Below are 16,702 nucleotides of genomic sequence, written 5' to 3' on the forward strand. Positions count from 1 at the left end.
CATATCAGAAAGTCAATCAAACAGTCTAACAGAAACAAATATAAGAATTTCAATCGGTTAAAACACGACTTAATTGGTTGTTTATGGCAGTGAAAATATCAAATAGTTAGAGAGTTGAGGAGAGAGATATACACACAGGTTTATACTGGTTCACTCAATCTCTGAGCTACATCCAGTCCTCAGTCAAACCACTGAGTATTCCACTATGTAACCAAACACAGATTAAAAACACCCACAAAGAGGTGATCTTGAAACTACAAGACCTACTCACCCTCTTTGCACATAACACACACCTCAAGCCAGAATCACATCGACTTTACAGGATTTTACAAACACGTTTACAGAATGTAATATGAACAATTACAAGAAACTAAGACAGGGTAGAAAACACTTGGAATAAAAGTAAATCAGAAGCCCTATGACCAGTTCTTGAATCACAGCAAAGCTCAAAAGCAATCTTGCTAAACTTGAAAAACTCATTTTCACAAATAGATTGTAATCTCTCTTTCTGATCTCAAATCAGAGTGTAAAACTTCTATATTTCTCTCGTGTGAAACATTTGAAAGAAGGCTATATTTGTAACCTCTGAAAGCTACCGTTTAAGGCAGATTTGAGCAACTGAATCAGTTAAAACAAGTTTTCAAAATACTGTTATGAAAACTCACTTTTAATCGGTTGAAACCACGATATAACCGGTTGAATGGTTTCAGCAGTTACACAGCTGATTCAAAAAATAGTTTCAAAACTCCTTTTCCAGCTAAGTGACAAACAACCGATTGTCTCGAAACTTTAATCGGTTGTTTTTTCCTTTGCATGGAAAAAAATACTTAGTTCTTTAAAACAGATTGAAACAAGCTTTTTGTAGAAATCAAGACTGATCTTACAAAGATTCTAAACCCCATAACTAAACTTAAACCTAAAACACAACACAGCTTCAAGTTCCATGAGTATTTGATACATCAAAGCTTCCCATCTTCAATATATCACACCTGATATCTTCTAGCATGGTAATGATAGGTTTTTCACGTGCAACTACAAGCACACTATTAAACCCTTCACAAATATTGTTGACAAGTGAGTCACATTTTGGAGTGAATGTGAACTTTGATCTGGACCAGAACCTAGTAAAGGAAAATAAATGATTTAAGAACCTAGTAAACTGAAAATAAATAACTTCATAAACTGAAAATAAATGACTTCACAAGCTGAAAAAAACTACTGCAGAAAACGAGTTATATTGCATTTGTCCAGGCATCAGAATTACTGCATAAAACTTTTATAATCAGTCATATTATTCAGTGCAGAAGTGTCTTAACCATGCATGTATTCAGTGTAGAAGTACCAAGGCAGAACTTTTATAATTTTGGTAGAAGTTAGTTTGGGTCTACATACAGTACATTGTATCACAACAAATAGCATATAAATTAGTTATTTTTAGTTAGAGAAAAGGTCGAAGAAAGAAGGAAGAAGAAAATAAGCCTTAGGGGAATTAGGCCACGGCCTGGGTCTGATATTGTAAGTAATAACTAACTCTAGTTAGTTACTTATTTAGGTGGAGGGCAGAGGGAATAAAACGGTAATTGCACAGGGTAGTGGAATCCTTATGATATTATCTCTTCATTATGGATAGAGTCATGCACAAATTGGTCAAGATTTTACTACTTTTGTCATATTGAATAAACAATATTACTCTAACTAGGGTAATGGTATCTGACAGGGCATGACTATTGCTTTGGGGGTGCACAAAATTAGAGTGAATTCAATATCTCCTGGAATTTTCAAATCTAAAATTACTTAATGCAAAAAAAATGGTTGGAAGATGTGGTTAGGAAAATAATGCCTTTGAAAAGATTAGGTACTTCAGATCCAGCATGAACACACTAAAAGAACAAGTATGAATGTTTGTCTAGGAGGTAGTGCAATTATATGTTTGAAAGCCTCATCATTGACTTCCTTTATAACCCTCATCTCCCTCTTCCATGCTTGGGGATATGTGTTGCAGGTTGCCCTCCACATTAAAATTTTTAATTTTTTTCCCGAGAATTTCTTTCTGAAGTTCGAGTATAGGTGTCGAACACAAAACCGCTGTACTGCCCCAGGTATCAGATCTTGAATGGTAGGCAACAAACCATGTCAAAAGTCATATTTAGAATAGTTAAATGAAAATTATACACAGACAAAATCAACAATTGACAACAAAGAATATACCTTTTGTTGGTCAGACATGAAAGTGATGCCTTCACATACTTCTAGACCCCCTACTTTTTGAATTAAAAGTTACAAAAACCAACTCCAAGAATCTTTGCATTCAACCTCAACCACAACATATGCTAGTGGTAACATCTGATCATTTGGGTCCCTCCCAACTGTTGTCAACAATTCACCACCATAAAAGCCTTTCAAGAAGCACCCATCCAAAGCAATTATGGGCCTACAAGATATAAAGTTATCATTGCAGGCTTTTAAGCAAACATAAAATTTGTTAAAAACTTTGAACCCATTCATGTCTTCAATTTTTACTTTGATTGTGGACCTCTGATTTGAGCGTAACAGCTCCTGTGTGTAGTCATAAATTTGTTTGTACTTGATATGATTCCAATAGCACAATATGAATGATTCTTGACATTCTTAGGAATCATCTTGAGTTGGATATGAGATAGGCACTTTATGATAGAATTGGATCAAGGTTCTATGATCAAGAACTCACCAAGACTAGTACCAAAACCCAAACTCATATGGAAGTTCCATGTATTGTCAAATTGAACTGATCAAATTGATTGAAAAGGCAAAAACACCGAACAAAATGCATAAGAACAGAATTGCACCGAACAATTAAGCTTAGAAAAGAAAAAGAATCAAAGATGAATCGGCAGAAAATAAAAGACCGAAGCAAATAGCAAGAACACTAGAAAACCGAACTGAAAAACAAAGGAAACAAGCTAAGACATGAACATAAAAAGAGAAGGAAGGAAGGAGAAGAGAAAGCTCATGAAGATGGAGAAATGGTTGGATGATCACGCCACTTAGAGGATGGAGACTCCAAGATGAGTATGCAAAGCCGCCACTTGAGGTAACCAAAGAACTCTCAAGATAAGACTAAGTGAGGAAGGCACAAAGCTCTCCAATTCTCTCTCAAATTGAGTAGAGTTTCTCTAATTCAAAATTCAAATCTGAAAAATACAAAGGCAGCACCTTAATTTATAGCCTAGAGGTGCTGAAATGCAAAGCTAATTAAATTCAAAATTCCCCCCAAATACATGAAAGTGGCGCCAAGCCTGAGAAAGGTGTGACTTCCTCTCCCACTTTGGCACCTCCCTATTACTTCTACACCTCTCTACTAAACGCACACCCCCCTAAGACTCCTAAACTAAAGACCTAAAGATGCTTTGACAAAAGAGGTTTCTTATGTTTCCCTCTAAGCACCTTCAAACAAAGAAATTACAAAAAGAGAAAATAAACGTCCATTAGCTCCTAAAGCCTTGAACATGCTCCTTGTAAGCCTTTGAGGTGGGCTTTGAACTCCATGAGCGTCCTCCATTTGTGCCTCAACCTCTTCTTGCTCTTGATGATTGGCCTCTATGTCCACTTGAGCTTGATCTCCATCAGTACTGCTCTTGAAATGAACCATGGACAGTTTTAAATGCCATAGCCATTGCTCGTTGAGCTTTTGACTTACTTATACTTGTTAAGTGGCTTTTATCTATTTTAAATGATTTAAACTGTTTTGGCTCTTGCATTAAATGCTTTGACCAACTGATTGGAGTTTAAATAAGTTGTTTTACGCTATTGGTCTTAACTAATTCAAGAGAAATCATTCAAATAAGTTCTTCCAAGATTGCTAAAAGCTTTGGATCTTTTCTAAGAGTGGAATAGGATTGCGCTGTATCAATTGTGCTTTAATCTATGATTGTACCCATGTGTACTCCATTCCTTCTTTCTTGACTACTGTTATTCTTTGTGAATTGTTGTTGTGTATTTTAGAGGTTGTTCTGAAAACTGTGGTGTGTTTTGCCAAATGTGGTGTGTGTTCTTGAAGGGTTCAAGATCACCACTTTGGTGTGCTGTGTGTAATCAAGGTTTTTGATTACTTAGTGAATTCTCAGTGGTCACTGAGGACGGGATGTAGCTCTTGGTGAAGAATGAACCAGTATAAACTCTTTGTGTTAATCTCTCTATCCTTACTCTCTTTAAAACTGGTTTTGCTTATTTTTAACACTATTGAGAAAATCTTTCATAAACAATTCACCCTCCCTCTTGTTTAAGGCCTATAATTATAACAATTGGCATCAGGAGCTAAGTTCTTGAAAGTCATTCAAGTTTTCAATCCTTAAAATCTTTTTCATGGGTGGAAAACTATCCTTTGGGGAGGGTGCTTCAATAAACAAGCCATCTCTGTTTTATGGTCTAAATTATCAGTTTTGGAAGGTCATAATGAAGATCTTTGTGAAATCAATTGATAGAGAAATCTGGGATGCCATTGTAAATGACCCTTTTATTCCAAAGTTTAAAAAAACGATGTTTTCATAGAAAAACCTTGGCCCCAATGGACTAAGTCTGAAAGCAAAAGATCTCAATTTGATTGTATTGCTAAAAACATCATTACATATGTTCTAAATTCTAATGAGTTTTTCAGGGTGTCACAATGTGCCTCAACAAAAGAGATGTGGGGAACTCTTGAAGTTACTCATGAAGGAACCAATGATGTAAAGAGAGCAAGAAAACATGCTCTAATTCAGGAGTATGAGATGTTCAGAATGCAAAAAGGGGAGACCATTGTTGATGTATAAAAGAGATTCACTCACATTGTTAACCATCTCATCAGCCTTGGAAAAATCTTTGAAAGGGAGGAACTCAACATCAAGATCCTCAAGTTCTTGGATAGATCTTGGCAGTCACAACCATCTCTGAATCCAAGGATTTAACTACCTTGACAAAAACCTCTTTGTTTGGCAAGCTTAAGGAACATGAAATAGAGATGAATAGGCTAAATGATCAAGAGCATGAAGACAAGCATGTGAGAAGCATTTATTTGAAATTTGTTGGTCATAGAGATGGACAAGAATCAAGTGAGGATAGTGACGGGGAAACTCTTAACTTGCTAACCAGAAAATTCAACAAGTTCTTGAAGAAAAACAGCAACAAGAACCAATCCTCAAATAGGTATTAACAGCAAGAAACTTAATGATTTTAATACTAACAATTATACCTATTTTGGATGTGGTAAACAGGGTCATATCAAAGTTGATTGCCCCAACATTGAAAGCAAGGAGAGAAGATCAGTCAAGAAATTTGAGAAGAAGGACATAACTAAAAGAGCCTACATTGCTTGGCAAGACAATGATGTTTCTTCCTGTAGCTCATCATCAAATGGAGATGAAGACACAAATTTGTGCTTGATGGAAAAGGGAGAATCAGATACAAGCAGTGTAAGTTCCAAAACCTCAATTAATTTTGAAAATTACAGCCAGTTTCTTGATGCTTTTAAAGAAACTCATGAGGAAGCTAATAGGCTGGCCCTTTAAATAACCGGTTGAAAGGCATGAATAATTGGCTTGAAAACAGAATCAAGACTTTGGAAGAAGAGTTGAACAACTCGAAAAATGATTTTGAAAATTTGGAAATGATTTACAAAACTCTTTTTGCAAATGTGACTCTAGCTTTTGTAAAAATTGTGAATCACTTGAAAAGAAAGTCCACTACCTTGTAAACTTGTGGATAAACTTTCAAAAGGCCAATCAAACTTTGAAACAGTTCTTGCATCCCAAAAATGTGCTTTTGGCAAAGCTGGATTGGGTTTTAATCCATACAACAAGAAAGGATCTGTTTCAAATCCATTTTCAAGCTTCTTTGAGAAAAAACCTGATTGAATTATCGAAACAACCAGTTGTTTCATGCTTTTACTGTATGAAGAACGGCCATGGGTGTTTTCTGTTCCCATGGGTGTTTTAAAGTGGAATCCTAAGAATTCTAAGGTTCCTAATGTTCCAGTTAATGCATATGGACCCAAATTTGTAAGGGGACCAAATCTTGCTTCTTGATTTTATTTCTTGTAGGGTTCTTTGATGAAAAATCAGCATATGTGGTACCCTTGGATGTAAAAAATAATATTGGTGTGAAGGATGAAGCTTCAAGGGAAAATATCTGAACTGGATTCTTGAGTGCAATTCTTAATTGCACACAACTTCTTGAAAGTCAAGTGACATCTTTGACTCAAATGGTTGTTTTAGAAAAAAAAAAATTCAAAAGCTAGTAACTCTTGTATTCTTATTTCTTAATTTGTGTATTTGGTTCACATTGATCAAATGATTCTTTTTCTTGACTAAATCTGTTGTGGAATATCTCTATGCAAAGATTTATGTAATCAACATTATGCATTTTCACCTCTGTCAAAGATCCTTGGTTTATGAAAATTCTCAATTGTTGTCTCAGTAAAACAACTGATTGTTTTCACGAAACAACCAATTGTTTTACCTCTGACAACATTGTATTAAAGCCGTTTTGAATTTCTGTGCATGGGTACAACTGTTTCTTTTCATTCAAAATCTGTTATGGGTCAAAATTACATTTATTGTGGCTTTGAATACAATCTTATTAGGGGTTATTATGGTCATAATGGAATATATTCCATGGCTTCTTGGAAACTTAAGTGCCTTTCATGGATGGTCAAATATGGACTGTGCTGTCATTGGCAAATCTGTTTGGGGACTGACGTATGGCATATTCCCTTTGAACAAATTCTTTTTCTACTGGAAAACAACCCACTAAATGCCAATATTTGTTGACTTTTTTTTTCTGCATAAATACATGTGGTGGTTCTGTTGTTTTTCTTCACAGAATCAACCTATTAAGTTCCTTTGTTACATCTTTGAATCTGCTGAGTTTTCTTCCTTCTCTAAAAAATTATCTTTGCATCAAGGACTCAACACCTCTCTCATAAAAAAGATGAAAACTCATGCTGTAAAAAGAGGAAGACACCTTGAAAATTGGTTTTCAGGGGATGATAAAAAGATAGAGAAGTTCCTACATGAATCTAGTAGGAAAGCCATCAACAACCCAAAGCTAAATCACCTTCAAATAGCTAAAAGGGCAGAACCACATTGAAGTGAGGAATGTCTTGAAGGAACAACTTCTGAAACGATTTCTAGAGATGTTAGGAAATATATATCCTGATCTTATGAAAGTTTTCTATACAAATCTTCATGTTGTTGGTGATAATGATGGAAGAGGCCCAAGCTTGGGCCCTAGTTCAAGCCCAACAACTAGGTCCATGGCAAAAAGGATTCAAGAAGATTGAGACTCTGCTACTGATGGCAGATAAATGTTTCTTTATATGTTCAAAGAGGACCACAAGAAGTAAAGCCCAAGCCATGAGAGCTAGTTTCTTTATTTGTAATTTCAGTAGAATATGGTTCCTTTAGCATAATGGGGGAGGGGGGGGGTGTGCTTATCATTGTAGCTTGAGCAAAGCCTTTTAGGGTAAGAAGTTAACCTAGCTTCTAGAACTTTGCTCCTAGGGTGCGACATTGACTTTAGTCAAAACCCTAGCAGCCGCTCTTTTGTGTATTCCCCTTCCTACCCTTGCTCCTTGTTCTCCAAGGCACTTGAACCTATATAATGGGGTGCTTGGCTCATGTTTTAATAAGATTAATTTTATGAGTAAATTGCTGCCAAATATTGTAAGCTTCTACTCCCTTGTCTAGTCTCTCTAGGTTAGACACTTTGATCTTCACCTCCACCTTTCTCCAAGTGATATGGCCCAACCAATCCCTCTTCATACATTTCATGCACCTACAAGGAACCCATAGCTCTATATGAGCCCTCCTTGATCCATCACATCCATTGCTTCCGCCACCCTTTTCAAATCTCCAAGAAGAACAACCCATCATTTGGTATCAGAGCCAGGTTCTTCAAGAGATAAGTGTTCTCTTAATTTTATTTTTTGAGTTTTCTTCAAATCCGTGTTGTTCATCTTGCCTTGATTGTGTTGCTGTTTTTTTTATGTCATTTTAATTGTGTTGCTGTTTTAAAATTGTTGTACGGTTTTATTCTGGTTCAAATTGTTCTTGAGCTTCCAAACTGTTTTTAGGTTCCATTGAGTATTTTGTGTTGGCTGTTTTGTTTTTAATTTTATTTGAGTCTTATTGATATTTTAATCGGTGCAAAGTGTTTGTGGTTGAGTCTTTTTTTATTTTTGAATCCATACAAGTTTTGTCAAAGTCATGTTCATCCTACAATATCATAAATTCCTAGTGGTGCCTTTTATTGTTGATTTGGTTGCTTGATTTTGATTTTGAGTGCAGTTTATATTTCTGTTTTTGAAGCTTTGGTGCCTTTTATATTTTCATATTTGAGTTCATACTTGTGTGTTAGTTCCATACAAGTTCTTTTCCAATAATTTCCATTGTGTTTTTGAAGTTTTCTTGTTGTTTTCTAATTCCAGTTTAAGATTTCTCTGTTTTCACTGTTACTGTGCTGGCTGGAATCTTTCCCAGAAATTAATTTTGTGGGTGAAAAATTCTGAAATTTTGGATTTGATTAGTTTTATGTGTTGAGAAAAAGTGAAAAAAAGAAGTACATCAAAATTCAAAATACAAAAAAAATGAAAAATGAAATATGAACAGAGTGCAAAAATTCTGACTCTGGAAAAACGGTGATGCGGCAGTGATCTTGAAAATAAATTTGGCTCACTGTTTTGGTGAAATTCCAACGCCTATTTTGAGCTAAAACATTGAAGTTTTTGTGGTTAAAATTTCACGCTCAATTTTGAAGTATCCTGTCCAGCATAAATTTGGGAAGTTGTGAAAAATTTACACAAAAATTTTTTGTAGTGTTGTTTTGGTTTTATTCATCTATTCTAGTTCCATTCACTAGGATTCCACTTTGTGTGCTACCTTTTCTTGTGTGCCTTAATTTTTGCTTGTCAATTTTATTGAATACTCTTAAGTCTTGTCAAATATCAACTCCATTTGCAGTAGTCATTGATTTTAAAATTTGAGTTTTGTTGCTTTAAAACTTGTTTGACCTCTCTTTGGTGGAATTTACCTAAAAAGTGTTTTGGTGAGTAGTGGAGCTAAAATTTTGTTTTGGTGAAAGCTACATCACTAAAAGGGAGCTGGAGTAAAGACTCAAGGTTGAATAACCTAAGGAGACAAAGCAAGGGACAACAACAACCTCACTTGAAAAATAGACAAATATACACCAAGGAACTACAAGTGAAGGAGTGCATAGAATAAGACTTTAATTTTTGTGCATAAAAAAAATTGTTGACCTAATTTCATTGTATTTCTTTGAGTTGTAATTCGCAAGAACTTTGATTAATTAGTGGATTAATACGCTTTAGTCGGTGAGAGTGTCTTCAAGGTTCCAAAGTGCTAAGAAGCCTTACCTTAGGATTCGACTAGTTTTAAAGCTTTCTAGATAGCAATATTCTTGTGTGTTTTATTGCTTTACATTGTTTTCTTCCATAAAACTTTGTTTTCATCTTTCATTGTGCTCTAAGTGAATTACTTAGAGAAGGGTTTGTGAAAGTATTGTGGATTAGAATCTGGATAGGAAAGGCTTGGTACTTAAGTGATCCAAGGGATCCACCTCCCTTTCCTGGGAATCTACCTACGGTACTCCACCTATCTTTCTTTTGGTAAATTGCTTCTAACACATAACTTTCAACATATCTTCTTATTCTTCTTGTCCAAGTGAAAGTGGTAGAAAGTCTATAAAATATCTTTTAAAACAATTAGCCAAAGACTTTCAATCACTATCACATAGACAATTGCAACACGAGGCCCAAATCATAGAAGATAAAAAAGAAAGGGATGCTCATCTTGCTATTTTAGAAGAGGAGTTGAAAATTGTGAAAGAAAAGGATGAATACATTAGAAACTTAAAAAAATCACATGCATCTAGTTCTAGGTCGAGTGACTCACATGCTGAGGGGAGTCTGAGAGTTAATGATTATTATCAACCTCCACCAAGAAGAACTAGAAGAGAGAGCCACAAAGAGACTAGGGTAGACCTACCTCATTTTTATGGAAAGGAAAATGTTGAAACATATCTAGATTGGGAAATGAAGGTAGAACAACTTTTTGCTTGCTACCATGTCAGTGAAGAGAGGAAAATACCCCTAGCCACCTTAAGCTTCCAAGGGAATGCTATGTATTGGTGGACAACCCTAGAGAGAGATAGGCGCCTCCACAAGGACCCTCCCATAAAATATTGGAATGACCTTAGGGGAGCCTTGAGACGCCACCATATTCCTTCATACTACAATAGAGAGTTAATGGACAAGCTCCAAAAACTCCAACAAAAGAACATGAGTGTTGAGGAGTATAGGCAAAAGATGGATCTTTACATGATGAGAGCCTCTATTAGGAAGGAAGAAACCACCACCATAGCTAGGTTCCTCAGTGCTCTCAATCTTGAGATAAGGGATAAAGCGGAACTCTTGCCCTATAGGGACTTGAATGACTTGATCCAACTTTGTATAAAAGTTGAGCAACAAAATTTGAGAAAAGGATCAAGTCGCAAGGAGAGTTCTTACTCTAACTCTTATCCCAAGAAAGTATAGAAGAGAAAGGGAGGATAGTCTTTCAAAAGATAAACCTAAAGAAACTCCCAAAAGTGTAGGAAAAGATGTGTTTACCTCACAACCCCGCAATAGAGATATCCAGTGCTTTAAGTGTCTTGGTAGAGGTCATATAGCATCCCAATGCCCAAATAGGAGAACCATGATCTTAAGAGAGAGGGGTGAGTATAGCAGCCAAGATGATGAGTCTAGTGGGGAAGAAGAGAAAGAAGACAGTGAGGGGGCATATCCTTGTGAGGGAGAATTAATGATGATCAAAAGAACCCTCAACAATCACCCTAGTGTGAACCATGAAACACAAAGAGAGAACATCTTCCATACAAGATGTAAAGTTTTAGAAAACATTTGTTCTCTCATTGTGGATAGTGGTTCTTGCTGCAATTGTTGATATGATTCCAATAACAAGATATAGATGTTTCATAGACATGTTATGGAGTCAACTTGAGTTGGAATATGAATAGATACTTTTCTAGAATTAGATCAATGTTCTTTCATTCAAGAACTCACCAAAACTTAAGCCACCAAACCAAAACTCATGTAGAAACCCATTTCTTGTCAAATGAACCGATTGAAATGCACAAGAATGGAAAAGCACCGATTAAAACTACCTAGAAAGCAAATGAACCGAACAAAAGCATGAAAGAAATCTATTGAACCGATTAAAATTGCTAACAATTGAAATTAACCAAACAAAATAAGAAATGGAACAATTGAACCGAACAAAAGTGCAAGAAAAGCCTAATACATGTTTCTAGAGTTTATGTGGACATGGAAATGGATGAATAAGATGGAAAAGATGGGAGAACTTATGTGGTTGGAGTCCTTGGAGAGGAACACGCCACTTGGAGGATGAAAAGCTCCAAGATGAGTGGAGATGCCGCCAGTTGAGGCACCAAGATTGCTCTCAAGATAAGACTAGGTAAGAGAAGACACAAGTCTCTCAAGCACTCACCAAATTCGGAGAATTTCGGTAGTCAAAATATCAAATCTGTATCTAGAAGGACTCAAGCCCTCCTTATATAGGAGAAGAACCGGTCATGAAGTACAAGAAGCTTACACAAGAAGCTATCGAAAGGTCCCTTGCAAATCTCTCACTTCTAGCGCCTAAAGTGAGGGATGAAGGGTTATCTACTAGAATGTTCTAAAAACTAATATATAAAGATGTTTTACATAAGAGATATCTTTAGGTTTTCCTCTTAGCACCTACCTAAACACTATTCTATATTATTTACAAATTGAAAGAAACTATAAAGAGAGATATCAATTGAAGCCCATTCTTGAAAGCTTGTAGTCTTCTTTGGCTTTAAGCTTGGTCCTCTCTTTATTTAATTCTTCTTTATTTTTTGAGAAGACTAGAAGGAAGAACTTCAAATGTGTGGGTGAATGACCTCTTCCTCCATTGGTAGAATCCTCTCTTATGTGATCTCTATCAATTGTTGTAGCACTAGGATGGTTGAAAAACTTAATCTACAATTAGTACCTCATCCAAAACCTTACAAACTTCAATGGATCAATGAAGATGGGGAACTAACTGTAGACAAGCGAGTAAAAGTTAGTCTTTCTGTGGGGAACGATAAAGATGAGATTTTATGTGATGTAGTACCCATGGAAGCCTGTCATATCTTATTGGGAAGACCATGACAATTTGATAAGAAAGCTATGCATAATGGTCTTACCAACGAGATTACTTTTACTCATAAGGAAAAGAAATTTTTACTTTATCCTTTAACACCCTCACAAGTGGTAAAGGACCAAGTACAAATGAAACTAAAAAGAGAAAATGAGTGAAAAAAAAAATAGAAAAAGACCTTAGAGAGAAAGCTGAGGCGGGGAGAAGAGTGTTCCTTTCCACAAGGTCATTCAAAAAGAAGAAAAAATTGAAAATAAGATTGAAAAGATACTTCTATTTGAACAACCTTCAGGCCTCCTTCTTTGTAAAGGAACACTTACATGCACTGCCACACTTTCTAAAGTTTGTGAGCTACCTTCTCAAGTCCAAAAACTTTTAAAAGAATTTGGTGATATATTCCCTAAGGAAGGACCCATTGGACTTCCACCTGTTAGAGGTATAGAACACCAAATAGATTTAGTTTCGAGAGCTAGTATACCAAATAGACAAGCTTATAGAACTAATCCTGAGGAGACTAAGGAGATAGAGTCACAAGTTCAGGAATTGTTGGAGAAAGGCTGGGTTCAAAAGAGTCTAAGTCCCTGTGTTGTACCTATTTTGTTGGTGCCAAAGAAAGATGGCACGTGGAGAATGTGTTGTGATTGTAGGGGCATCAATAATATCACCATCAAATACAGGCATCCAATTCCTATACTTGATGATATGCTTGATAAATTGCATGGGTCCACTATATTTTCTAAAATTGATCTCAAAAGCGGATATCACCAAATAAGAATCAAAGAGGGTGATGAGTGGAAAAATGCTTTTAAGACCAAATTTGGATTATATGAGTGGTTAGTGATGCCTTTTGGACTCACTAATGCACCTAACACTATCATTAGGCTTATGAATCATGTCCTTATGGATTGCATAGGTAAATATGTAGTAGTTTATTTTGATGATATATTAGTATATAGTCAAAGCCTAGAGTCCTACCTAAGTCACCTTAGGGAAGTTCTTTTAGTGCTTAGGAAAAATAGTTTGTTTGCTAATATAGATAAGTGCACTTTTTGTGTAGATAGTGTAGTGTTTTTAGGTTTTATAGTAAACAAAAATGGGGTACATGTTGACCCCGAGAAAATCAAAGCCATCCAAGAGTGGCCAACCCCACAAAATGTAGGAGATGTAAGGAGCTTTTATGGTCTAGCAAGTTTCTATAGGAGATTTGTTCCTAACTTCTCAAGTCTAGCTTCACCACTCAATGAGTTAGTGAAGAAAGACACTCCATTTTGTTGGACGGAGAAGCATGAGCAAGCCTTTCAAAGGTTGAAAGCTCAACTCACTAATGCACCCATTCTAGCTTTACCAAACTTTTCAAAAACTTTTGAGCTAGAGTGTGATGCATCGGGAGTAGGAATAGGTGTTGTGTTGTTGCAAGGTAGGCACCCAATTGCATATTTTAGTGAAAAACTTCATGGTGCCGCCCTCAACTATCCCACCTATGACAAAGAGCTTTATGCACTTATGAGGGCCCTGCAGACTTGGGAACACTATCTAGTCTCAAAAGAATTTGTCATACATAGTGATCATGAGTCTTTGAAATATTTGAAGGGTCAACACAAGTTGAACAAAAGACATGCAAAGTGGATGGAATTTCTTGAGCAATTTCCATATGTTATCAAATACAACAAGGGCAATACAAATATTATGGCAGATGCTCTATCAAGGAGACATGCCCTCTTTTCTAATCTTGGAGCCCAAATTCTTGGATTTGAAAACATACCTGAACTTTATAAAGAAGATCATGATTTTGCACCCACTTTTGCTGAGTGTCAACATAGAGCACAATGAGGTTTTTATGTTTCTGAGGGGTACTTATTTAAAGAAGGAAAACTTTGCATACCCCAAGGAACACATAGAAAACTCCTTGTAAAAGAAGCACATGAAGGAGGACTCATGGGCCATTTTGGAGTTTATAAAACTCCTGAGCTTTTAAAAAGAAAATTCTTTTGGCCACACATGAGGAAAGATGTCCAAAGACATTGCTATAGATGCATTTCATGTTTAAAAGCTAAATCTAAGACAATGCCTCACAGACTCTACACTCCTTTACCTTTTGCAAGTGCTCCTTGGGAAGATATAAACACGGATTTCATATTAGGACTTCCTAGGACACACAGAGGTTTTGATTCCATCTTTGTGGTAGTGGATAGGTTTAGCAAGATGGCTCATTTCATACCCTGCCATAAAGTGGATGATGCTAGCAACATCTCTAAGCTCTTCTTTAGAGAAATGGTAAGACTACATGGTTTACCTAAGACCATTGTTTCAGATAGAGATCCTAAATTTGTAAGCCATTTCTGGAAAACTCTTTGGGAAAGGCTTGGAACTAAGTTGAATTTCTCAACTTCTTGTCATCCTCAAACGGATGGACAAACTGAAGTTGTAAATAGATCTCTTTCCACTATGCTTAGGTCAATCATGAAAGGAAACCATAAATCTTGGGATGAGTACCTTGCTCATATTGAGTTTGCATATAATAGAGTAGTTCATAAAACTACTAACATTTCTCCATTTGAGGTTGTGTATGGATTCAATCCTCTTACTCCTTTGGATTTGTTACCTCTACCTAATCCACAAGATTTTGTGCATAAGGAAGGAGTAACAAAGGCTGAATTTGTAAAGAAAATGCATGAGAGGATTAAGCACAAAATACAACAAACAGAAAAATACAGGAAACATAGCAATAAGGGGAAGAAAGAGGTGATTTTTGAGAAGGGAGATTGATTTTGGATTCACCTTAAAAAAGATAGATTCCCTAATCAGAGGAAGTCTAAACTTAGTCCCTAGGGTGATGGTCCCTTCCAAGTTCTCAAAAGAATCAATAATAATGCATATCAAATTGACCTGCCTAACGAATATGGAGTACATATTACCTTCAATATTATGGATCTAACACCTTTTGCAGGTAGTGAAGATGAAGAGGTAGAAACATGTGATTTGAGGACAAATCCTCTTCTAGAGGGAGGGGATGATGGAAGAGGCCCTAGTTCAAGCCCAACAACTAGGTCCATGGCAAAGAGGATTCAAGAAGATTGAGACTCTACTACTAATGGCAGATAAATGTTTCTTTATATGTTCAAAGAGGACCACAAGAAGTAAAGCCCAAGCCATGAGAGCTACTTTCTTTTGTTTGTAATATCAGTAGAATAGGGTTCCTTTAGCATAATGGGGGGGGGGGGGGTGTGCTTATCATTGTAGCTTGAGTAAAGCCTTTTAGGGTAAAAAGTTAACCTAGCTTCTAGAACTTTGCTCCTAGGGTGCGACATTGACTTTAGTCAAAACCCTAATAGCCGCTCTTTTGTGTATTCCCCTTCCTACCGTTGCTCCTTGTTCTCCAAGGCACTTGAACCTATATAATGGGGTGCTTGGCTCATGTTTTAATAAGATTAATTTTATGAGTAAATTGCTGCCAAATATTGCAAGCTTCTACTCCCTTGTCTAGTCTCTCTAGGTTAGACACTTTGATCTTCACTTCCACCTTTCTCCAAGTTATATGGCCCAACCAATCACTCTTCATACCTTTCATGCACCTACAAGGAACCCATAGCTCTATATGAGCCCTCCTTGATCCATCACATCCATTGCTTCCGCCACCCTTTTCAAATCTCCAAGAAGAACAACCCATCATTTGGTATCAACCCATTAGATAATCTTTGCTCACATGTGAAAGGAATTGATATGGAGATAACTCCAAAAGTGCGGTATGCTATAACTGGGTTAAATTATGTCGGGCTAAGGATTAATAAAGGAAACATTGGGGTTGTAGAAGAATTCAACAAGATGCAGTACTATAGAAGCTGCCTAAAAAATCCTCAATGCAAAGTGAGGAATTTTTCTATGGGAGGCATGAAGTTGAATGAAAGAATTATTACTTTCATTGTATCTTGGATGTTGACCCCAAGAGAAAGCAACCATTTGGTCCTTACTAAGGAGGACCTAGTCCTTTTCTACTGCATCATAAACAAAATCAAGATCATTTGGATCAACATGTTCAAAGAACACATGCAGAAATCCATGAGGTTAAGTGACTATCACTATCCCCATGCTATTCTTATCTCTAAATTTTTACATTTTTTTGAAATTAATCTTGAGGAGGAGCTATCTGAGGTGGTGAAGCTATCACATGAAGTCAGCAATGGATCCCTAAGCAAGATGGGATTCACAAAAATTAGAGGAAAATGGGTTAGCAAAGATGGTGACCAAGCTGGTTCTTCAAGTGGAATTCATGCTGAAGATGATGGAGATGATCCTGTTGTTGTTGCTGGAGATGATGGTGATGATGGAAATCAAGCTGGGCAGAGAGAGCAAGGCAATGAAGGTCCTGATGAAGCTTTTAATGCTGGTCCAAGTGCAGGAAAAATGGATGAATGTATCACCTCCATGACACCCTTTCAGAGATTGATGAGAAACCGGATGAACAACTTTGCATATGATCAAAGGAACCATCA

The 16,702-nt window shown here is 36.4% G+C and overlaps 2 pseudogenes; one reads left to right on the plus strand and one right to left on the minus strand.

The window, feature by feature from the left end:
- Positions 1 to 934: 934 nt before the first annotated feature.
- On the minus strand, positions 935 to 3,653 carry LOC150029608 (uncharacterized; annotated as a pseudogene).
- Positions 3,654 to 6,612: 2,959 nt separating this feature from the next.
- LOC150029609 (uncharacterized) lies at positions 6,613 to 12,223 on the plus strand (annotated as a pseudogene).
- The last annotated feature ends 4,479 nt before the right edge of the window (positions 12,224 to 16,702 follow it).

This window comes from Phaseolus vulgaris, chromosome 1 (assembly GCF_051622355.1).
Source record: "Phaseolus vulgaris cultivar YP4 chromosome 1, ASM5162235v1, whole genome shotgun sequence".
In the NCBI taxonomy this organism is placed as follows: domain Eukaryota; kingdom Viridiplantae; phylum Streptophyta; class Magnoliopsida; order Fabales; family Fabaceae; genus Phaseolus; species Phaseolus vulgaris.